Consider the following 7982-nt stretch of genomic DNA (forward strand, 5'->3'; position numbering starts at 1 on the left):
TGAAGAACGCAGCACGAAGAAGACACTAGAGACTCCAGTAGACAGCAAAGAGCATAATTTCATACTGGAACAAGTAGAGGACGTTGTCATTGTAGAAGAAGAAGAGTTGGTTGAAGATTTAGGAGATGCCGAACCGCCACCTGAATCTAGAGTTGTGGAGAATTCCGTCAAGAATGCTACAATTGATGCCAAGGGGGATAGTGCACAACCCCCAAAGCAGGTATCTTATGGGGAACTAGACAGAATTACCCAAGACACATGTTTCCTTGATGAAGATGATCACAAGTCAAGTCCTCTTAGTAATGAACTTGCATCCGCAAGTGAATTCTTTGAGACTGAAGAATCTTCCCCAAGTGAATACGAAGATGATGCAGAGCTCTTTGCGGCTTTAAGAGCAAAAGGGAAATGACTCGCACTCAACGCTGGTATGCAAGACTCAATGAGGCTTCACACTTCAAATTAAGGTGCAGGAATTGGTGTCAAGCTCAATTGAAAGGATCTCGGAAGCTGTTTGGTCACTGCAGTGAGAATTCAGACTACTCACCACTCGGCTGGAAAAATGTAGATCAAGACAAAGACGGGTGTAGAAGAAAAGCTTGGGATCCTGGAGTCTGTTCTGACATTCAACACCCCGGAAGCCTGAGAATATGTTTGAAGCTGCTCAGAAGCTTTACATGCTTAGTTTGGGACCCCGGAGGATGCTGACATTCCAAACACAGGTGGAGATTCCTGGACGAATTCAAGCACAAACCACCCTAGCAAGAAGCTCATCAAATGCCCAACTTAAGGACTTTAACTAAAAGTGCTAGGTGGGAGACAACCCACCATGGTATGATCGTTCCTTTTTCAGTTTTTATTATTAGTCTGTTTTGTTCGTTTTTGAATATTGTTTGAACCTGAATTTGTGCATTACATTCACTGCATTCTGTATTCTGCATACTGCATAAAAAAATAAAAAAAAAGTGAGAGGAGAGAGCACGCGATGCGACCGCATCGCTGACGCATCCGCGTCACAAGTGCAGTAAAAGAAAAAGAAAGTGAACAAAGAGTTATGCTGAAGCACAGCTTGAAGTATGCCGTTGGCTCAAAATTGTTCCACGCGACCGCGTGCCCCATGCGATCGCGTCATTTGCGGAGAATACTTCCCACGCATCCGCGTCATTCACGCGAACGCGTGATCTGGATATCGGCGTAAAGATCCAACGCCTAGAAAGTTGGGCTGGAATCGTGCGGTTAGTGTGCGATTAGCACAAAACAACCCATGCGTACACGTCCTTGACGCGAACGCGTCACTTACACAACCCCCATCCCACACGAAAGCGTGAGCGACGCGATCGCGTCGCGCGAATTTTATGACGCCCTTTATCAAACAGAGAGTTGCGCTAAAACGATGCTGGAATCATGCGTCTAGCACAAATTCCAGCGACGCGGTCACGTGCTTGACGCGTCCGCGTCACCAATCTCATACCCAACCCACGCGATTGCGTCAACCACGCATCCGCGTCAACCCCATTTCACCTTAGTCACGCGATCGCGCGACCCACGCGTTCGCGTGGATTCGCGATCACTAACCCCATGTCACGCGAACCATTCCCCGTCGCGCCCCAAACCCTGACCCCCTTCCCTCTCAATCTCTCTCTCTCTCACTTCCGCCACTATTCCACCACCGTAGCCCACTTCCGACCGGCACTGCCCCCTCCGCCGACCACCACCCCGAATCGCACCCTCTCATCAATCCCCACCAATCTCGCCGTCCTCCGCCAGTCACCCCCAACCACCTCCGATGACCGGATCCGCACTGCCGTTCACCCAATGCCGCCATGCCTCCCTCCTGGTACCGCCACATCGCCTCTACCTTCCCTCTGTCCTATCCTTTGCTCTTTGCGCACCAGGTTCCGCCATACGGCGATCCATCCCTGCGACTCTTTCGTTCGTTTTTCAATTTCTGTTCCTAATAGGCTAGGTAGAGATGCATGTTTGTAGTGGATTCTAGGTGGTTAGGTAGTCTTGGATTTGGATAATGGATTTAGGCCCGATTAATTACGCTGTTCGTGCTTCTTATTTTATAATTTTTGCAATTCTGCTGTTGCTGTGATGTTAGTATTGTTCATATGCTGTTCTTCCTGTTCATGCTGCTTTTGCGAATGTTCTTTCTTGTTCATACCTAATTGCAGTTTGTTTTATTTTATATGAACTATTCTGATTGCTATTTATTTTCTGGGAACATCCAATTTTTAGCCAGAATGCTGCCCAATTTTCTGTAGACTATTTTTTTTCCTTTCATGTCTTGGTTTTGGCACTTTGAACTCTGCTTTACTTTACTTTTACCAAACCGATTCATGAATACCAGGGCAAGCTTTCTTATTCTTTTTGATTTCCTGGTTCACAATCTGCATTCTTGATGTTTAGATTACAATTTTTGCTATTTCTATGTCTATCTAATCTTCATCAACCTGATTTCCTTGTTTGGATATGAGTCCACTGTAGCTTCTAATTGTGAATGCTTGTTACTTAGAAAATGATCTTCATACCACTTACTCTGACTTTCTTTTTCCTAACTCACTGATTTCGACTTCCTTACCTCTTTTTCATTCCTAACCTAATTACCTTTCACAACATCTCTTCTGGTTTTTCCTATTCTCTTTAACCTTCTAACCGAGGCATGATGATAGTTTTTCCTAATTAACATGAATTCTAATACATTTTGGATTGTGAATTTTTCTTCTCGGACTTTTAACTCTTATACAATCCTTAATGCACATTCTTTAACTCATTTTCCTTACTTTGCTACCCCTTTTGCCACTATGTGCTTATTTTGTTATTTGCCTACCTGTTTTCCTATTTCCATTATATCCTTGATTTTTGTTTTTCAGGATGTCTGAAACCCAACGCAAGGGAAAAGGAAAGGAAACTTTTGCATGATGAATCCTGGCAGGACAAGCACTTTACCGCGCAGGAGAAGGCTGACCAGCTCCTCCCTGCCAATAATCCAATTAAGTTTGCAAACCGGTACTGTGAGCTGAAGTTTCCTATGTTTGCTACCTCCAGAAATCTGTACCTGGAGAAGACTTTGAAAATTCCAGAAGAACTATAGTAGTACACCTCCGATCAGATCAAACAGAGAGGCTGGTTCTTCCTAGAGCGAAACTTGACTGAGGTAAATGCTTCCTGTGTAAGAGATTTTTACTGCAATTACTTCAAGACTTCCCTGGATGCACTGCACCTCAGAGGGAAACAGATACTGGTCACTGAAGAGGTCATTGAGGATATTCTGCTCCTTCCACCTAAGTCCGATCAGCCTGACGGTTACCAAAAGGCTGAGAAGGACATGCGTTTTCTGAGATTTGACTGGGATGCTATCAAGGAGAGGATAGCCCTTGACCCTACTGTCCCATGGGTCATGGGTACAAACACCACCATGCCTAAAGGAATCAAGCAGAAATACTTGAATGATGAGGCTCGGCTCTGGCATCAGATCTTGAGTAACTTTATTATGCCGAGCACTCATGAGACAGAGTTACCTGCTGCCATGATCACCCTCCTCTGGTGTGTGATAGAGGGTAAGGACTTGTACCTACCATGATTCATCCGGCACTATATGGCTAGGGTACATATCCGAGGCACCCTCCCCTTCCCTTATTTGGTTACCCAGCTAGGCCGTCAGGCTAACGTGCCTTGGGAGGACGCTGATGAGAGGCCACCTGCTACAGAGTGCAGGAAGATTATTCCTCACAACAGGAACTTTCTGGCCTTGGGCTACAGACCTGACTTCCTTACAGCTTTTGATGAGACAGCCACACCTTCAACTACCCCCTCTTCTTCCACCGCTGCACCTACCCCTCAGACCACCACCGCGACACCAGCAGCCCATCCTTCCAGAGATGACACTTCGTCACACCCTGCTTGAGTGAGCATCGATGACGATGCTATTATTTAAGTGTGGGGAGGTCGCCATCTCTGGCATCTATTTTGGTGAACTACTACAGACTCTCTTCTTATTTTATCTATTTTCTGTATTTTTGCACATTTTTCTCTCTTTTGCTTTTGACTGTATTTTTGCATTATGCACTTTGGGCTGTATAATATCTTGGATATTTTAGCTTGAGTTGCACATTAGTTTACTAGTTATATTTTAAGTGGATTAATTAGTATAGTTTATCCTTTTTAGCATATGATAGTTGATTTGATTGAAAATAAAAAGGAAGTAAGCTAGAAACTTTAACAGAATAAAAACAATCCACACCTTGTATATATAGCATTACATGTTAGTTAGTTAACAACATTTCATCAAGGAGGAACACTAAAACTTTAAAGCCATCCAATATATTTTACATTGAGAATAATGGAAACTCTTAATTTCTACTTGCATGACATACATAACTGATATATGATTTATGAGCTTGAGAACACACAGCCTGTGAGTTTTGAGCTTAATTGTATGGTTACATTCAAACCATAAATTTCATTCCTATGTGTTTTGCCCTTCTTTTTATTTTTCTGATGTTCTTTACTTTGCTTTAATCTATATGTCCAATATAGAATATAGATACATACCAAGATAGGATTGAGGCCAATTTTTTTTAACTCACTTATCCCAAATAAAGCCTGCCTTTTATGCCATCCTTGTTAGCCCCCTTGAGCTTTTTAATCCCCTTGTTTTATAACCACATTACTAGCCTTAAGCAGAAAAACAAAATAAAAATCCCAAGTTGAATCCTTGGTTAGCTTAAGATAGAAATTGTGTAATTGTTTACGTGTGGGAAAACTTTATGGGAACATGGATGATAGAAACAAAGGCAGAAAGTTAAAAAGAATAAAGATGTTTGGGAAGCATGCTCATGTGAAATTAAGGTAATTAAATTACCATGTGCATCAAAAAAAATTTCAGTATTCAAATAAAGGAGATACAAAAGAATTTCCCAATTGCAAATAAAAGCAATGCACATGGGACAAAAAAAATTAAAACTAATGCATGAGCATGTAACATAAAAAGTGGGAAATTTGGGTAAATAGATAAAGAAGCTTGGTTTTACAAAGTATGTATGTTAGGTGAGACCTTAGACTAATCAAGGATTTACTCATTAGCTCACTTAGCCTTATACATATACTCTTACCTCTACCTTGGCCCCATTACAACCCTAAAAAGACCTCATGATTTTTGTATGTCTGTATTCTATAATTGTTGATTGGTTAGATGAAGAACAAAGTTATAGAAAGTAAGAATAAAAAGAAGATTAGAGTGATTAACCCAACAAACACTGAGTGACTAGAGAGTAAACACAAAATCCAGTAAGGGTTCAATAGCTCATGAACATATATCTCTACTTCTATTATTAATTGTCTTGCAAGTTTGAAAAATATTTTATTTACCCATCTCAATTGTAAAAGTGCCTTAACATTATCTAAGGTTGGCTACGCATATATGATTCCTTGAGAATGTGAATTAATTTAACTACATGTAAAGTTTTATATATAAGTGGATAATAACTAGATTTGAATGACTCATTGAGGTAGATGCATTTAGAATAGATTGCATTGCATGATATTCCACCACTTTACCTTACTCTTTATCTTGGATTTAGCATGAGGACATGCTATTGTTTAAGTGTGGGGAGGTTGACAAACCCATATTTTATGATATAATTTGTGCTGAATTTAAGTGTTTTATTCAATCCTTCACCCACTTATGCATGTGAAATTGCATGGTTTTACCTTCCCTTCATTATTATGAGATGTATGTGAAAAACATGTTTTCTAGGCTTTAAAAGTATAATTTTAATTATCTTTTATTGCCATTCGATGCCGTGATTCGTGTGTTGAGTAATTTCAGATCTTCTAAGGCAGGAATGACTTAAAGGATGAAAAGGAAACATGCAAAAATGGAAGGAAAGCATAAAATGGAGTTCTTGAAGAAACTGGCAGCGACGCGATCGCATGGGCGACGCGGCTGCATGCCAGCGCGAAATGGCAGTGACGCGATCGCATGATTGACGCGATCGCGCGCCGCAAGCGAAACGCATATGACTGACGATTGGATTTTTGATGGTTTAGAATTCACAAATGAATTCTCGTTGCAAGTATAGTTTCTAAACCAACAATAATCCTTTTCATACAAAAGATTGTTTGTCACAAGTAACAAACCCCTAAATTTATAAACCGAAGTATTGAACCTCGGGTCGTTCTCCCTAGGAATTACAATAAAGTGTTTTGTTATTGGTTGTGAGTTATTTTTGGGGTTTTGATAAGAGGCATGAAAGATAAATGGCAAGAAAGTAAACTAACAACTATAAAAGGCTCTTGGCAAGGTATGAAAATTAGAAGTCCTATCCTAGTTATCCTCCTCAATTGTGATGAGAATTGTTCATTGCTACCACTTAGTTAACCCTTACTAAATAAAGGAAAGTCAAGTGGATGAATTGACTTGAGCCACAAGTCCTAGCCAACTCCCAAGGAAAGACTAGCTTTAGTGCACTCCAAACCAATTAGCAATCTCTCCAATTATCAATCAACAAAGGAATTAGATAACTCAAGAGTCACTAATTACTCTACCTAGGTCAAGAGGAACAAAATCTATAATATATCTAGAAGAGGCATTTCAACAAACACATAAAAGGCAATAAAAGTAAACAACATAAATTGCAAGAATTAAAGAGAGATCTAACTACAAAGGCAAAAGATCAACAATAGAAAAGCAAAGAAGAACAATTATTATGAATTACCTCTTATTGAATTGAAAGAAAATGGAAGGAACAAAAGTAGATCTACAACAAAATGCAAGAACAATATAAAGGAAATTACAACAAAAGAATAGAGGAAGATGAATGTAACAACTAGAAATTAAGAGGATAGAAGTAGAAGAAGATGAATCTAAAATCTAGATCTAAGAACTAAACCTAATCCTAATTCTAGAGAGAAGTGAGAGCTTCTCTCTCTAGAAACTACTTCCAAAACTAAACTAAAACTAATGGTAACTAACTTGTAAAGCATGAGAGTATGAGAGTATGAGAGTATGAGAGTATATGAGAGTATATGAGAGTATGTTGATTCCCCTTCAATCTTTGGCTTAAATAGCATCAGAAATGAGTTGGATTGGGCCCACAAGGCTTCTAAAATCGCTGGCCACATGTTGCTTTAAGTGAACTAGGTGGCAGCAATGGTGCGTGCGAGTACTTTGCGCGTGCGCGCCACCATACGTGTAGCAACTATGACAAATATTATATCGTTTCGAAGCCCCGGATGTTAGCTTTCTAACCCAACTGGAACCGCATCATTTGGACCTCTATAGCTCAAGTTATGGTTGTTTAAGTGCGAAGAGGTCGGCTTGACAGCTTTCCAGTTCTTTCATTTCTTCATTCCCTTGATCCAATCTTTGCCTCCTAAATCTTAAATCACTTAACAAACATATCAAGGCATCTAATGGAATCAAGGTGAATTAAATTTATTCATTTTAAGACCTAAAAAGCATGTTTTCACTGTTAAGCACAATTAAAGGAGAAGTTATAAAACCATGCTATTTCATTGAATAAATGTGGGTAAAAGGTTATAAAATCCCCTAAAATCAATACAAGATAAACCATCAAAATGGGGTTTGTCAACCTCCCCACACTTAAACCAAGCATGTCCTCATGCTTAAACCAAGAGAAAGCAAAGGGATCAACATTTATTCAATGAAAACTAACTAAATGCAATCTACCTATATGCAACTATCTAAAGAATGCAATTGCTTGGTCAAAATAAATCAATTCTCAAGAAGCATATATGCACAAGGGCTAAGGACTAACAAGTCTAATCCACAATTGATTTAAGTTATTAAATATTTTTACAAACTTGCATGAAAAGTTGATCATAGGTGAAAACATGTAATTGAGCATCGAACCCTCACCGGATGTGTTTGCACTCTCTTCGCTCAAGTGTTTAGGGTTGAGTCTCTCAATTCTCCCCTAATCATGCTTTCCAAGATTTGTTCTTCTTCTAACAATCGA

This window comes from Arachis stenosperma, chromosome 3 (assembly GCF_014773155.1).
Source record: "Arachis stenosperma cultivar V10309 chromosome 3, arast.V10309.gnm1.PFL2, whole genome shotgun sequence".
Lineage (NCBI taxonomy): Eukaryota > Viridiplantae > Streptophyta > Magnoliopsida > Fabales > Fabaceae > Arachis > Arachis stenosperma.